Source organism: Balaenoptera borealis, assembly GCF_965194805.1.
Source record: "Balaenoptera borealis genome assembly, chromosome: 10".
In the NCBI taxonomy this organism is placed as follows: domain Eukaryota; kingdom Metazoa; phylum Chordata; class Mammalia; order Artiodactyla; family Balaenopteridae; genus Balaenoptera; species Balaenoptera borealis.
This window is the reverse complement of record NC_138874.1, coordinates 85,686,910-85,704,202: the sequence shown is the minus strand read 5'-3', so window position 1 is coordinate 85,704,202 and position 17,293 is coordinate 85,686,910. Positions and strand designations below refer to the sequence as shown.

The following is a 17,293-nucleotide window of genomic DNA, read 5'->3' as shown; positions in this document are numbered from 1 at the left end:
TCTGCTTGGTGAATAGTTCTATACTATCTCTCCTGTTTTGGAGACCTTTCTGATATCTCTCCTGCCTGCCCCCTCCCACTCCTTGGGGGTAGGGGAAGGCTTAGTTTCCTATTTTCAGAAGCAGAACTGATCTAGCACACCATTCCCTAACCAGTTCACTGTGACACTCTGCAGAGTAGCAGTGAAGTAAAATGTACCATTTGCTTCCTCATCCTCTGGGACTAACCGTCACCATGAAAAGAAATGCGGGTGGGCATGGGCACAGCACTTGAAACGGAAGAGGGAAGAAAGGCAGTAGGGGGAGGAGGCCTGTACACATATAGGCATATGCACTCTATGTGTGAACACGCAGGAGACCCAGGGACCCTCTGCACTCCAGACTTCAAAACTTCACGGTCTGCTCTGCCAGCATTCAGCCCTCAAAGACTCTGATTCCACTGAGATTTACCTGGAGGTGTGCAGGGAAAGAACCACCTATACAAGTAAGGAGAAATAGGTAATGAGGAGATGTATCTAAATAAATACAATAAATAAATCTCATTCCCTGCTCCACAACTGGTAATAAGAAGGTGGTAGCGAGAGGGAAATTAATGAGTGCATTAGATAGAACTACCAAAGACATTCATTCATAGGCTCAAAATTATTCCCTTAGCACAAATTCACTTTGCCTCAGTGGATATCTCCACCTTCAATCCCTTTCTTCCCACTGACTCTTCTTTGCCTACACAGATATTAGTTTCCCTTACTCTTAAATACAAACCAGTAAAACTTCCCTTATCCCTTAAACTCCAACTAGCCTTACCCTTCATTACGTACCTTCCCTAAAGGCTAGTCTACTTTCCCTGATTCCTTCCTCTGTGAGTATGGCGACCATATCGTCTGATCCAAAAATCAGGCCACACAGTCCGTTCAAATTAATTAACCAATAAGGTCGTGGATGGAACAGAAAAATGGAAACCACGTCTGTCCTGGGAGCTCCTGGTTCTTAGATCACAGTGTTAATTTGGAATACCAAATCATATTTGGTTCTAAGCTCATATTTGAAAATAATTAAAATAAGGCAGGTACTCAAATCAAGCCTACGTGGCTTCACTCTCCAACTTGCTGAATGGTTGAGAAAGTGACCAGATTTCCCCCAAATTGAGTCAGAATGTAGCCTGAATGATGACAGAGGCAGATTGCAGTTTCTGACACTGATAATTTATGTACAGTGGAATTAGTCATATATAGGAAGTCTTCCCAGAATTAACCAGCTCTAAGACAGGATTTCAAAGCATAGCTCTCTGTGAAAGAAATAAAAGTAACTCCCAAATCTTATGAACCAGCTGCTTATCTAATATGCAAGAGAAGAGATAATGTAATAAAATATGTAAATAACATAAGATGATATATTGTAAATCACAATGTATCTTGAGACATGAATCACATGATGTTACAATGAATGAAGAATCTAGTGGTTTGTGGGAAATAGCAATAAAGGAGACCTAAACAAATTTGAATAAAAGAAGAAAAAGAAGCCTGGTAGGTGTAACTCGAATAAATGTAGTGGCCCCATGTGTCTCAATATAAGCACGGCATCATACTCAAAGGAAACACAAATCTGAGGTTAGAAACCTTGAAACATAATGTAGACCTTTAGTGTAGGTTTCCTTAAAGCAGGATTACTCAGGGATTTTGTATCATGCACCACAAAGAAACATCCCAGAAATCTTTTTGGGACATATTTTGTGTTCTTCAAGTTCCACATTTAAACAGCAGCTGTTAAAAATACTTCCCGCTTTCTCTCACTCTTGCTGAGCTCCCCTTTAATCTCCTCTTTCCTATTCACAGGCCACGTTGCCCCAACTCTCAGGTGTGTCACCATCAGATATCCCTCTCTGCAACATGGGCAACTCTATGATGGATTAAAGACCCAGGAGCTCTGTGACCCCTGATCATTCCTCATTATTTGTGGAGCAAAGTTCATTAATCCCACAGGCAACCGTAGTTCTTCTCTTGTGAAAGAATTTTTAGAAAATTTCTGGTGAATATAATTATCGATCTCATTTACCGTCAATGTTTGCTCTCAGCCCCATGTTCTCCAGTTAATAGTTATTCTACAGTAGAATAGGGTTGTATCTCTAGACCCTCTAACAGCCTAGCAAAATTTACTGTGAGACACAGTGTCTTCAAGTTCTATTTCCCTGATAACCGAGTTCAGCACTTTATATGGATTAATTTAGGAGGTAGATAGCATTATTATGTGAGGCTCACATAAGGTCACAAAAATAGTAAGCTAGGAAGCTGGGATCTGAATCAGGGTCTTTTTGACTTCAGAGCTCGTGTGCTTGATCACTCAGCATATAACCTCATGTAGCGGCAGAATATCACATTGTCATTCTGGATTTTAGATGAATCTCAAGTGATTTCAGTTAGTATAAATCAACTTCTTGTGCTTGCTTACTTGCAGTGATCTGATAAAATGAACTCTTCAAACTCCAAAGGTGAGGATTTGACCCTAGAGCATGGACAGTTCCCTTCTTTGTTCAGCCTGGAACCATCATGTCAATCACTACGTTACAACTACATTAGAATGGAGCACATAGAAACTCAAAAGTGCCCTCTCCTTTCCTTCTTATAAATTCATAAGAATGTTCCCATGCTTTAAACGGGTATTTTCCAAAGTGTGTAACACTGAATTTATGCAAAACACCGTTCCTTGGTTAATAATTTAGAGACATATTGGGTTAAACAAAGTTAAACAAGCTTTCTTTTTTTCTATTTTAACTGCAGGACTTCTCAGAGCCTTTAATAAATCCCACGAGGGGCATATACTATCACAGCACACAGAGCCTTGGGCTTGGCCTAGAGCTCAGCAAAACCTGCCACTTCCCATGGATTTCTCTTTTTGCCTTTTGGTCCCTATCAAAAGGTCTTTATTGCTGTGTCTCATACGCAAATATAGAGTTTACCAAGTAATCTCACAAAATCTCTTACATAATGTGAGGGAGCCATGATAGGTTGGCATGGCTATCCATATTTTTCATAAAGCTTGAGTTAAATTGCTACGAGATTTGCTGAAGAATCCAGTTTGTGAGTGGTCAGCCCTGGAACTGGTAAAAGCTGAGAGAGAATGGGAAGATTCTGGCTCCTTGCCCAGTACTCGGCATTACACCAAGCTGAGCCTGAGTCACCATGGATGTGCTCTGTGTCCAGGGGCCAACCTTATTAGCTGCCAATACATCTCAATGGGGTTAAGTAAGGTTAAGCAGAAATTCCTTCATTCACTCATTGAGTGCCTACTATGTGCCAGGTTTTGTTTCAGACTACACTGATGTTGGGATTCAGCGAATAAGAAAAGATCCTTGTTGATATTGAACATCTTAGGAGAGAAGACTGATAAACACTACTATAATATGGGTGGGGGAGGGGAAGATATTGGATGGAGGTTGGAAAGGTGTAGTATTACATAGCATATTTTAACTGGAATGTTATTTCCTCAAGTCTTTCTGCAAAAGTCTTCAAAACTTTACCATCCAGGATGCTCTTGGCTTGGTCACCCTAATCCTTTTCTGGCGTCTCAACAAGAGCTACTCACCTAGCTCTTGCGCCTCACTGTTTATTAGCCCTTTGTACGAAGTAAAACATTTTAATTTTTACAAAGAACACTGTCAGGCAAGCGTGACATTCTATAAATGACAAATTGAGGGTCAGAAATGTTCAGCAATTTGTCTAAAGACTCATTGCTACTAAGAGATGGGGCTGGAACTAAAATTCAGCTCTGACTCCAAAAGTCTACCATCTACTATGGTCAACATTTTGAGAGATCTTCTGCAGGAGAGAAGGATTCCCTTGATTTCCTGCTGAGTCTGTTTCTCTGTTTTTCTCTGTTACACACACACACACACACACACACACACACACACACACACACACACACACAGTCTTTTCTGGGTAGGGAGAGAGGTGGTTGAAAAGTTAGGCAGGATTATACCTTACAGGAATCTGACTTTAATGAAAAATAGAATATAGTACTTGCATTATATTTTGATGGTAGCTTAGTATGTATGTATGTATATATTTACAAAGGTAAAACCTTTGGGAGAACCTGCCACATAGCTCTGCTTCTGAAATGTTATTTTTCATTCTCATTCTCTGTAAGTGGTGGTGTGATGGGCACAGACTTTCTTGGAAGGCAAAACAAAAACTTAAACATGCATACCCTTTGTCTTAGCAATTCCACTTCTGGAATTTTATCTGACAGAAATTCTTGCAAAAATACAGACAAAGTGAGGTAAATTCATAGGTACGAAAATTGAAAATTTAAGTGAAAAAAAAGCAAGTTGGGAACAATGGAATATGAACCTATTGGAGGAAAAAGAATTTTATAAATGTAGGTATATGATTGTATATCTGTCTAGTACGCACCAGACTAATGAAAGTGTTTATATATTGCACAGTTCTGTTTCATTGAACTTTTTTCTAATGTAGGTTTGACAGTATTAAAAAAAAATCAAAATGGTATCTGAAAAATTCATCCAAGGAACAAAATTCTAATCTTCTCATGGGCACAAACTGGTTTGGCATTTGAGCTGCTCAGATCTTTTCCAAATATTGCAATACTGGTTTTAAAAAGTTTCTTCAAATTACAATTAGGGAAGAAAGTAGGAAAAACTTTTATTATATCTACTCTATACATTTTTCTTTGATTTGAATTCATTTTGCAGACAATCCCTTTATTTTTTTAACTTAAGCACTGGATTCATCAACTCCACATTTAGTAGCCTTTGAGTGAGACAATTCCAATTATATAAGATAAGACAGGAGAGGAAGGATGTTGATTTCATTTTATGAAAGATTCAGAGCTGGCTTAAAGACACAATCTCAGGCAGAGTTGAAAATTGCTTTCAACAGGGAAGTAATGGATTTAGAGAAAGGTTAGTTAACTGGTGATTCTTTCTCATTATCTGTTATTGGTTTTCAGAGTAACAATCAATCTTGCAACAAATGTGTCTGGTTTGTACTCAAAACTGCATGATTTTACAAGTTCACAAAATCAATGAAGCATATTATTTCTAAGTCTACTTTAAAAAAAAGAAAAAACCAATATGCCTAGATTGAGAATTAAGCCATATTCAGATAAAACTCTTTATGGGACTGAAGAGCCTCTTAGAAGAAAAAAATCTGACAGAATTCTTATTAATAAAAAGTAACTCTGCACCCTGATTTCCAAAGAAATATGAGCTCACTGTGAAAGTATAAAAAATTTAGAGACATATAAAGAAGAAAATTAAAATAATCAATAATCCTACACCCACAGATAATGTCTACTAATATTTTTGTTGTAGTATTTCACATTTTTTCTATATATATACATAACATTTACAAAATTAGGATCAGAACACATACTTTTTTTCTAAACTTAAAACAAAAACAAAAACCCAACTTACTCTATAGTGCACATTTCCCCAACTCTAAAACTAGTTTTCTAATACTGGATCTTAATGGCTCTTTAGTAGTCAATGTTATGTTTAACTATTTTTTATTGTTAGAAATAAAACTGTGATAGAATTTGTAAATATATCATTATATGTGCTTATTATGTTTCCAATAACATTGAAAGAGAGAAAAATTCCCTGCCCACACTGGGAAATTTCCAGGGAGCAGTAATTTTTCTTTTCACGGCACATTAACCAAATGTTTTAGCAGTCTCTCTCATTGATCACCAATCTATTTCTGATGATTTTGGGTAAACAAAATTAATTGAGCCAAAATTCACATGGTAAGCTATAATAAGATGCCGTGCTTAAGAGGAAAATGGCATTACTGACTCCAAGTTAATAGGAGGGAAACTCTGGAGTGTCAGTGACAATCTAATGCCCTTGTACCCAGCAGCACATTGCTGATGGCCAACCCAGTAGATGTGGCTAGTTCTAGAACACAGCCCAAGCAGGCCACCTGAACTCCAGAGTCTGATCTGGTTGAGCTACCTAAACATATGCTAATTACCCTTAAGGGATTCTGTGTCTCTATTTTATAAGTATAACCATCAATAATAATAACACTAAATAAATTATAATATTATTAAATATATAATAACCACTACTTACTGTATGCTAAGAACTGCACTAAGCTCCCTAAAGAGGTCTCACTCAGTCCTCACAAACACTTTATGCCATAGCACCCTATGCTATTATACCCATTTTAGCTGATGGGGACAGAGGTTACAGAACTTGCTCAATATCACCCTGAGATTAGTGATGGAAGCAGTGCCACGTCAGTCTAACACCAAAGTCCAGGCTCCCCAAATCACCACCCTACAGTGACTTGAAGGATTTGTTCCTTTTAGTGTTTCTATACAACTGACAATCAGATGTTTTCCCAGTGGTAGGTAAATGAAGCAGGACTTGGACCAAATGCTTGAGCTGGAAGGACTACATTCAGGGATAGTTGGGACAAATTTTCTACACTTTACAAATCAGGAAACTATGCCTCTGAGAGGTCAAGCTTCTTGCCCAAGGTCATGGAGCTGATTATTGGCAAAGTTGGCCCCCAACTCCCAGTCCAGGGTATTCCCTCTCTACTCCACTGTCTCCCCTACTTGGTGTGGTTAGAACCTCCAGTGCTGTAAACTCTTGGGGGGAATCTCCCCCAGAAGGAGAAAACAGGGAAACAGAGAGTATAATCCAGGGGTTATGAGTGAGGTCCTGCGAGTCACACAGGTGTGGGGCTGCAGCCCAGCTCAGGCACTGACTTGTGGCATGACCTCGGGTAAGTTCTCTACAACCATGTCACCGTGATGATAGGGAAATTAAAATGAGAAAATGCATGTAAAATGTTTAGTGCATATTCAGCTCTCAGTAGTTAGCTGTTTTTAATCATCATGAATTCATCATTTGAAAGAGGAAGAAGGAATTCTGGGGCCTTTGATCTTAGAAGCCAGATGGAGAGACTTAGTCATATATCAAACCATTTCAGGCTATGGAAACTTTTGCTTTGTTTTTATAACCTGCAACTTGTACCCTCTGGTGTGGTGCCCACCAATAATCAAACATTTTCAAAAAATCCTCATTTATTCATATGAAAAGAAATATCCATTACATCTTGCCATACATTGTAGTAATGGATTCCCCAGTTTAAAAAAAGCCATCCCCTACCCACCCCAAATTTGCTGTTCTTAGCTCTGCATCTCTTCCCTCTATGAAAAGAACATTCGTATCCCTTCTAGATTGGCATTATCAGCAAACTTCATCGAGACGTCAGACTAGTCTCAAGAGTTAAATCCTTTCATGCTAAAATATTGCTGAGCTATGTATGTCCATTCTTTTTTTATTGAGATATATAATTCACATACCATAAAATTTATTTTTGAAAGTGTACAATCCAGTGGTTTTTCAGTATGTTCACAGAGTTGAACAACTGTCATCTTAGTCAGTGTTAGAACATCTTTATCACTGCTGCACATTAGCAGTCATTCCCCATGGCCTAACTCACATCAGCCCCCAACAACCACTATTTTCTGTCTCTACGGATTTGCCTGTTTTGTTCATTTCCTCTAACTGAATTATACAACATGTGGCCTTTTGTGTATGGCTTCTTTAACTTATAATCTTTTCAAGTTTAGTCAGTGTTATAGCATGAATCAGTACTTCATTTCTTATTATGGCTAAATAAGATTCCATTTTATGTATATACCAAATATCGTCTATCCATTCATCAGTTGATGAACATATGCATTGTTTCCACTTTTTGACGATCATGAATAATGCTGTTATGAACATTCGTGTAAAAACTTTTGTGTGGGTAAATACCTAGGAATGGAATTGCTGGGTCACATGATAACTCTATGTTTAGCAGTTTTTGAGGAATGCCCAAACTGTTTTCCACAGGGACTTCACCAGTTTACATTCCTCCGGCAATTTCTCCACATCCAGGTCAACATTTGTTTTCCTTAATTTTTTTTTTTAATTATAGCCATCCTAGTGAGTGTGAAGTGGTATCTTACTGTTTTGATTTGCACATCCCTAATGACTAATGATGTTGAGCATCTTTTCATATACTTATTGGCCATCTGTATATTTTCTTTTTTTTTTTCCTTAATATTTATTTATTTATTTGGTTGCACCGGGTCTTAGTTGAGGCTCGTCGGCTCCTTAGTTGCAGCACGTGGGCTCCTTAGTTGCGGCATGCATGTGGGATCTAGTTCCCTGACCAGGGATTGAACCCAGGCCCTCTACATTGGGAGCGTGGAGTCTTATCCACTGCACCACCAGGGAAGTCCCTGTATATCTTCTTTTGAGAAACATCTATTTAAGTCCTTTGCCCATCTTTGAATTGTGTTGTTTTGTTGTTGTTGAGTTTTTTATCTATTCTGGATATTAATCTCTTATTATATATATGATTTGCAAATATTTTATCCCATCCTGTGGGTTGCCTTTTTACTTTATTGATAGTGTTCTTTTTGATAAACAAAGTTTTTTAAAAAATTATTTAATTAATTTGTTTATTTTTGGCTGTGTTGGGTCTTCATTGCTGTGCGTGGGCTTTCTCTAGTTGCAGTGAGCGGGGGCTACTCTTTGTTGCCGTGTGCGGGATTCTCATTGTGGTGGCTTCCTTGTTGCGGAGCACAGGCTCTAGGCGTGCGGGCTTCAGTAGTTGTGGCTTGTGGGCTTAGTTGCTCTGCGGCATGTGGGATCTTCCCGGACTAGGGCTCGAACCCATGTCCCCTGCACTGGCAGGCAGATTCTTAACTGCTGTGCCACAAGGGAAGTCCAAAAGTTTTTTTTAAATTGAAGTATAGTTTATTTATAATATTGTGTTAGTTTCAGGTGTACAGCAATGTGATTCAGTTATATATATATATATTTTTTTCATATTATTTTCCATTATAGGTTATTATAAGATATTGAATATCACAAAATTTTTAATTTTGATGAGGTCCAATTTGCCCATTTTTCTTTTGTCGACTGTGCCTTTGGTGTCATATCCAAAAATCATTGCCAAATACAATGTCATGATGCTTTCCCCCTATGTTTCATATTTTTAGGTCTTTGATTCATTTTGAGTTAATTTTTATATATAGTGTTAGGCAAGTGTCCAAATGCATTTTTTGCATGTGGACAGCCAATTTTCCTAGCACTATTTTTTTGAAAAACTGCCCCATTGAATGGTCTTGATACCTCTGTTGAAAATTATTTGACCATACATGCAAGGGATCTCTATTCTATTCTATTGGTCTATATGTCTGTCTTTATGCCAGTATCACACTGTTTTGATTACTGTAGCTTTGTAGTAAGTTTAGAAATTGGACATGTGAGTCTTCCAACCTTTTAACTTTTTATTTAAAAAAAATTATTTTGGCTATTTTGGGTCCCTGAAAGTCCATGTGAATTTTACAATCAGCTTATTAATTCCTGCAAAAAAGGCAGCTGGAATTTTGATAGGGATTGCACTGAATCAGTAGATCACTTCAGGGAGTATTGCCATCTTAACAATATTAAGTTTTAAATCCATGACCACAGGAGATCTTTCCATTTATTGAGGTCATTTAAAAGTCTTTCAACAATGCTTTGTAGCTTTTAGTGTACAAGTCTTGAATTTCTTTTGTTAAATTTACTCTTAAGTATTCTATTATTTTTGATGCTGTTGTAAATGAAATAGTTTTTGTAACTTCACTGTCAGATTGTTCATGGCTAGTGTACAAAAATACGACTGCGCTTGTATCTTGCAAACTTGCTGAACTCATTTATTAGTTCTAATAGTATTTTAGTGGATTCCTTAGGTTTTTCTATATACGAGATCATGTTATCTGATAATAGAGATAGTTTTACTTCTTTGTTTCCAGGTTGGATGCCTTTTATTTCATTTTCTTGCCTAATTGCCCTGGCTAGAACTGCCAATAAAATGTTGAATAGAAGTAGTGAGAATGGATATCTTTGTCTGGTTCCTGATCTTAGGTGAAAAACTCTCAGTCTTCCACTATTATGCATTATGTTAGCTGTGGGTTTTTCATAGATGCACTTTATCAGGTTAGGGAAGTTCCCTTCTGTTCCTATTTTGTTGAGTGTTTTTACTGTAAAAGGGTATTGGGTTTTGTCAAATGATTTTTCTGCATCTATTGAGACAATCATGTGGTTGTTATCCATTATTCTATTAATATAGTGCATTCCTTTGATTTTCATATGCTTAACTGTACATTCATTTTATATTAATATATTGTGTGTGTAAGCACAGTCTAACTGAGAAGAGCTTTGTATGAGCCCAGCAGACATTTATTGTCTATCTGCAGTTCTGACCCTAACTTGGACCTGTACATTGGACAAGAACAGAGGGCAAACTGGGACATGGCTGTAACCATGACTCCAAATCACAAACACTCTGATATTTTTAAAAATTATGTTTGTTTTAAAGAAAGGAAATATATATTTTAAAAATTCATGTTGAAAATGCACTCTTTATTATTGTTTGTTATTATAATCACATTTTCAACCTGTGACGATATGAGCATCAATTAAAATAGCTCTATGACTTAAAAGAAAACTGGTACGTGTTATTTCTGATTTAGAACATATTATTGCAGAACTGACCTGTACCAGACTTTGGGTAGGTCAAAGTCACTTAATAAGAAAAACACATACTGACCTGGAATTTTTTTTTTCCCATAAAAGGCAATACTAATGGTACTGACAGCATTACTTGCTAACGTTTTATTAAGTATCTCCTTTAGTCCTATCAGTGACTCTGGCCTGACTATGATTAAGTATTCCATTTTACAGCTGAAGAAACGCAGAAAGGTTAAGTAACTTGCCTAAATATTCACAGGTAGTTAAGTAGTGATGCCAGGATTCTGACTTAGACTCATTTGACTCCAAAGCCCATTCTCTTCACCATTTCTTGTACTCTAGGTACCAGAGTTAAATTTATGCACAAACTCAAAACTCATTTCCCCTTTTCAACTAAAATGGGACCAAAACCTGGAAGGCATTAGGATTCACCGTGTCCCACTTGTTGACCAAATGCTATTTCAAGTTAAGTACTCAGTAGGTACTTACCATGTGAATTCAACCTATGGGATGTATCTAATCTAGTAGTGGACAAGGCTGTACAGGAACTGCTTTGTATTTAATTATGCAATTAATGGCTTTTTGACTATGTTTGATGATTTAAGTAGAAGATCTTTGCTGACAAAGTCAAAGCCACCTTTAACAGGAAGAAAAAAACAAAAACAAAACTATGCCAAAGTGGCTAATGATAGATTTGAGGACATTATGATTTGGTGCATTAAAATCACCATGCCATTGTCACGTAGAGGGAGCCTGGTAATCTACAAGTCTAAGCCCCACACCATGGATCCTCCCCTGAGTCCTGGCTCAGGACACTACATGATCTTGGCTCTCCTCTTACCTCTCCAGCAACGGCACTGGCTTCTGAGTCTCCTCGCAGCTCCTGAGCCTGAACTCCACAGTCTCAGTTCTCTCACCTCTCTTTCCTAGAAAAGCTCATCTCAAGCTGCAGCCATCACAGCTAAGCAGATGACTTTGCAAATGTGTAATTCCAGTTCTGACCTCTCGCTCAGCTCCAATCCTGATGCTTCTATTGGGAGTGTCTACGTGAACATCCCAGCATCTCAGAGTCAAGCTATGCAAATTGGATCTAACTTTGCCCTTTCTTTTTAGGGCACCACCTTTACTTCCCCAGATCCAAAATCTTGGAGGCATTTGTTATTCCTCCATGTCCTGGGCTGAGTTTGCACCCATTCATCCACCAGTTATTTCCAGAATTAGGCCCTTCCATCCCATTTTCACTGCTTTCTCTCAATTCCCACCTGCATGGATATATGCATCAGCCTCTTGACTGTCCTCTACTGTGAGATACTGAGAGGAATCCTCACAAAAGACTTCTTAGGCCAAAGCCTAGAGGATAAGTAAGGCCATTTGGCTCTGTGAAGTGATGTCCATGATGGCAGTGGGAGGCGGAAGAAGGGCGGAGCCAGCCCAATAAAATGTGGAAAGAAAACACACACTGGTTTCATCATGTCTGGGAGAGACCTCATAATTCCTTCCTGAGGTCAGTTCCTCTCTGATTCGGTATAAAACAGTCATAGGACCTGGAATAACAACTGTCATCCTCTGTCAGAGCAGCAGAGACAAAGGAGGTACTGGTGCCCATACCTGGACATAAACAGTTCAGACTGCCCAGCCTCTGTATCCGTGACCCTGAGCCGGAGTGCTGCCAGCTCTGACTGTGCAAACTAGGGCTGCATGCCTGGGAGCGTTGGGCACCTTCATTCTCACGCCTCCCACCAGAGGCATGTGGTAAGGAGGAGGTGAAGGAGGAGCCCTAGGCTTCACATGCAATGCGGGAGAGCGCTCAGGTGCCCAGGCTCTGAAGTGGGACAGAACAAAGTCCAAATCCCACTCAGCCACTCTCTAGTTGCTTAACCCTGTAATTAATCTCTCAGAGTGGAGCAGGCCATCTGCTCAGCTTCCTGTGAACTCCCAGCTGGAAGGAGTACAAAACACCAGTAAAGAAACAAGAAGATGGGGAAAATCAATTTTCTTAAACTCCTTAGAAGTGAAATATCATGTGTGGTTGGGACAAATACTTTGGCAAACCTCTGAAGTTGGAAGGGGGTGGGATCACTATGAAGTCCCCAAAATGCCTTTTAAAACAGAGACACCCACTTAGCCTAACCACAGGGCCTTGGTTTGTGGACTGGGGCAGGCAAGCTGGGGGCCAGAAGGGAATAGCTCAGGACAACAGAGGGTAAAGCCACCAGCTATCTTCCCCCTTCTCAAGCTCTTCTTAAGCAACTGGAATTTGTAGGGGTACCAATTTATGGCCCCTAAGTCTCAGTTTTCTTATCTTTGAAATGGGGATCATGAGCCTACCTCACCAGGTTGCTTTGGGAATTACATGATGGGTACACAAAACACTCAGTATAGTGGCTGGGCCATTAAGAGAAGACTTACATGTTTCCACATGAACTCTGGGGAGGTTGTCATATGCCCAAGGAATGTGTTATTATTTACTTGTTTATAAGCACGTGAGAGTTGGCAAAGGGAGAGAATAGGTCATTAATACACATAAGACATGTGGCTTTTCATTCTGTTGAAGGCCCAATTACTTACTGGTCTGCTATTTCTTTCAGGGCGACTTCCTTTTTGTTTACAGTTACAGATATAAATATAAATGATACAAAGAGATTCTATTTTTTAACAGCTGGTGGATCATATCTAATTACTCTGTAAGCTCTTCACCTGAAGGGACCCAACTGGACCCTTGCTCTCTCTGAAGGAAGAATCCTCTCTGGCCACTCTGAGTGAGTCTTACAGTTGTTGACCACCAATCCTGGGCACCAAAGAGAACTCTCAAACATCTTTGTCAATGGGAAAGACCTGGGGTCTTTTCAAGGTGACCTTGAAACTGAATGAGACCAAGGGATTGAGGACAGAAGGCAAGGGAGAAAAGAGTGTTTGCACAATTAGTGAGTGGCATAGCTAGCACTGAACCCAGGATTTTTACCTAGGAATTTTGTTGTTAAAATAATGCAGATTCTGATTCAAGAGGTCTCGGTGGGGTCTAAGATTTCTTCTGGTTCTGGGACCACATTTTCAGTTGCAAGAGGGCTGGTGTTGCTAAAGCACTTAGAACAGTTTATGGCATGTAGTTCCTGATTCAATAAATGATAGTTATTATTGTTTCTATTACTCGCACTGGTTGAGTTGCGTGTAGCTCTTAGAAATAGGGCAAGTGCCTTTGGGTTTAGAAATCCATTTTCTGGGGACTTGATTGGCTCAGACCAGTGCCCCAGGGTTCAAAGACGGACTCAAATAGGCTGGTGAACTGACCACACCAAGCTTTGAAGATGCCTTCTGAGCCAAAGATTAGAGCTTAAGGGGAAGTGGAACAAACAAACAGGAGAACATTTTTTAAAAGGCTGCCTCCTCTGTGTGGCAGCAACCAAAGGGTGCTGCAGCAGGATGGGGCTCTTGTTCTGTGTGCAGCAGGTGGGCTTCCCGCTCCAAGACCAGGTGTAGGCCTGGCATGCAAGCTTTTGGCCCTCAGAGGATGAGTTAGTTCTCCTTAGGCAAAGGTGTGTGACACAGAAGCCATGAGATACAGAAAGGTCCCTTGAGGAGGCTTCCAGAGGTAATCTAGAGTCTTGCTACTCAACATGAGGGTCTTGGTCATCAGCAGCTGCATCATTCGGGAATATCCTAGAAACTCAGGATCTCAGTCCCTGCCGCAGACCTAGTAAATCCACATCTGCATTTCAGCAAAGTCCCCAGGAGATTCACACGCACATTACTATTTGAGAAGCACTGCTTTGATGGAGTTTCATTGTAAGTAGGGTGGCCACAGGGAAAGAAGCATCCAGATATAGCAGAAAATAAGCCCATTGGCTTCACAAACCCACACCCAGGACCACAGTCATAGTCATTACTTACCATCACAATTATTTGCAGCAGTAACAACAGCAGCTTACAGTTTTATAAATGGCTTAGAGTCAGCAAATTGAATGCCTCTACATTGCTTTGATTTATAGGATAAGCCTATTATTTCCACTTTGTGGATACAGAAAACTAAGGTTCAGAGAGACTGAATAATCATATAATCAAAAATTCATTTTCAACATAGGAGCCAAAATTACAATTATGTTATTCCCCCATAGGTCACTTCATAAATACATGGTTTCTCATTAATTTGTACTAAATTGAGCAGTAGAAAAAATTAGTCTTAATAACAATATTTTTAAAGCAATGCAGGCTTTTTGCTTTTAGGTCCAAAGTAATAAAGGTACAAGAATAATCTTTTTAAAAAACAATACTACCAGGGGCTTCCCTGGTGGCGCAGTGGTTGAGAATCTGCCTGCAAATGCAGGGGACACGGGTTCGAGCCCTGGTCTGGGAAGATCCCACATGCCGTAGAGCAGCTGGGCCCGTGAGCCATAATTACTGAGTCTGCGCGTCTGGAGCCTGTGCTCCGCAACAAGAGAGGCCGCGATAGTGAGAGGCCCGAGCACCGCGATGAAGAGTGGCCCCCGCTTGCCACAACTAGAGAAAGCTCTCGCACAGAAACGAAGACCCAACACAGCCATAAATAAATAAATAAAATTAATTAATTAAAAAAAAAATCTTAAAAAACAAAACAAAACAATACCACCAGAATTTATGTCCAAGTTAAACACTAAGCAGTCACCTTTGGGTATGATATATGTGATACAAAGGTGCTCTGGGTAGCCCTGGTCCTTTCTTGGTGCTGTTTTCAGAGTCTGTAGTACTGTTGTTTGGACCTCCTATAGCTTATGTTTCTATCTGCAACTTCCTCCCAGCAGGGCGCCTGCAGAGAGGAGAGTTTAGTAACTGTCACTGAATGAACAGATGGAGAGATTGATAAACACAAAGGAATGTGACACAGCCTAAGGCCAAAGGAATCTAAGACCTGGGCTCCCCCCTACCCCCACTGTGGAGAGATGAGAAGGTTCTGGAAGGGATGTGGCATCCATGTCAGCAAGCAGACTCTTCCTCAGATAGCTAGTGTAATCTCTCCAAGTCCAGACATTCAGACAGAAGCAAGGAAGAGAAGAACAGGAAGTCCTTCAAATGGAATCCATTGGCAAGGCTGATCTTTGTGACCCACTTTTGATATATGAGGTAGTAAGTCTGTGCTTTGCTGAACACGTCTTGTTACTGTACATCTGTATGTCTATCCCATCCCCTATCCATTTCCCTCCCTTTCCCTTCTTCTATCTCTTTTTCCTCCCTCATTTCCTTCTATCCTTTCTTTTTTCTTTTTTTTTTTAAAGGAAGAGTTTGCATTTAAAAATTCCAATTTTCTCACGGCTGAGGCAGAGAAGGAGAAAAAGGAATTTACCTGTGCATGATCCACCTGAGCTAACCGGGAAGATGAGAGAGACCTTCAAGGCAGGTGAGGTGCTGTTGGTGGTTGATGCAGCCTGGAATCGTGGGAAGGGATGGGGGTGGATGGGAGAAATGAGCTCTGAGGGCAAGAGCCAGGAATAGCTCTGTCTGGACCCCCGTTCTCCTGAGGTCTGCCTTGACCCAGGGGCCACCTGCAGCTCCAGATGGCCTCCAGACGACGGCACCCTCCCCAGCTCCATTTCCCACAGTCCCCTCCATGCTCCCTCCCTCCTGCCAAACCTGACCCCTTGCTATTCCCTCCCGAGAACCATCCTGATCTAAGCCTCTGTTCTTGCTATTTCTGGAATGTCTTCTTTGCTCCATCTCCACCTTTTTCTGTTTGTTTTGGACAGTGTGCTAATCACTTTATATTCATTAGGTTCATTGATTTTATCCTGTTATAATTTTTTGAGGCAAGTATCTGCATTGTCCCCATTTTACAGGCAGGATGATAAAACTTAGAAAGGTTAAGTTAACAGAAAGGTTAAGTAATCTGCCCCAGGTCACACAGCTTGTCTGTTGTAGATCTGGGATTTAGGTCTGTCTGTCACCAAAGTGCACACTCTTAATCACTAATTTTTGCCTCATATGTGTCACAGTACAGTGTAACCACATATTCGAATATCAGTCTTTCTGTCAACTAAATCAATGACTCCTAGAGATGAAGGACACTGCCTTTTTTCATTGTTTTCATCCCTGGCTAGGACAAAGCCATGGCCAGCACTCAGCAAATGTTTTCATAGTGTGTTATATTACATTATATTTCCTAGAGGTGAGCTAGAGACAGGGTAAGAGCTTAAGAGGTTGGGAACTTACCAAAACCCTGTCTATGGAAAATGTGAATGCTCTCTGGAACTTTTCCAACCCAGTTCCTGAACATGAAACACACTTCCAGATGCTCTAACTTGGGCTTTAACATCCCATTAGCAGAAAAAAAAAAAGGTACTGTATATGTTTTAGGTTCAGAACACAATTCATATCTGGGTTTGCAACTGAGGTGTTGAGAGACACTACAAAAAAGGACAAAGACCGAAGAGCACGCAGTTATATCAGACTGGAGTGAATCAGTGAGACAAGACATTAACCCATTTGAAGACCCTTGAGGCCTCCAGCCTTTTCCCTTGGATAACTCTGAAAGGCGTCCAGTGAGTTCCAGTTTGGGCAGGGGTTTGTTTATTCTGCTTGGTTCAAATCAGGGCTATGGATCCCTCATGGTTTTCATGTCCCTAAAGGTTTTCCACATTTGGGCAAGATCTGTGCTTTATGGAAGCCCGAGGAGGCCCCACTCCCAGCCCCATGGGCTGAGCCAACTGCGCCACCCTTTGGCACGGATGCAGAGATTTTCACAGTGGGGCTGTGTCATAGTAAAAATGCCTCCATTCTTAACCAAA

General features: G+C 40.1%; 1 protein-coding gene and 1 long non-coding RNA gene across 9 annotated transcripts in view; one reads left to right on the top strand and one right to left on the bottom strand.

Moving 5' to 3' along the window:
- PLCE1 (phospholipase C epsilon 1) overlaps positions 1–17,293 on the bottom strand; it is a 311,658-nt gene that overhangs the window by 132,437 nt on the left and 161,928 nt on the right. The window lies entirely within an intron of this gene.
- The window catches only part of LOC309635395, a 44,965-nt gene that overhangs the window by 16,328 nt on the left and 11,344 nt on the right, over positions 1–17,293 (top strand). For 2 of the 3 annotated variants that reach the window (XR_014248816.1, XR_014248817.1), the window contains exon 1: positions 13,752–15,909. This is a non-coding gene — a long non-coding RNA (uncharacterized lncRNA). Of the gene's footprint in view, positions 1–13,751; positions 15,910–17,293 lie in introns of those variants that run through there. The other variant, XR_014248815.1, reaches the window with a different exon arrangement.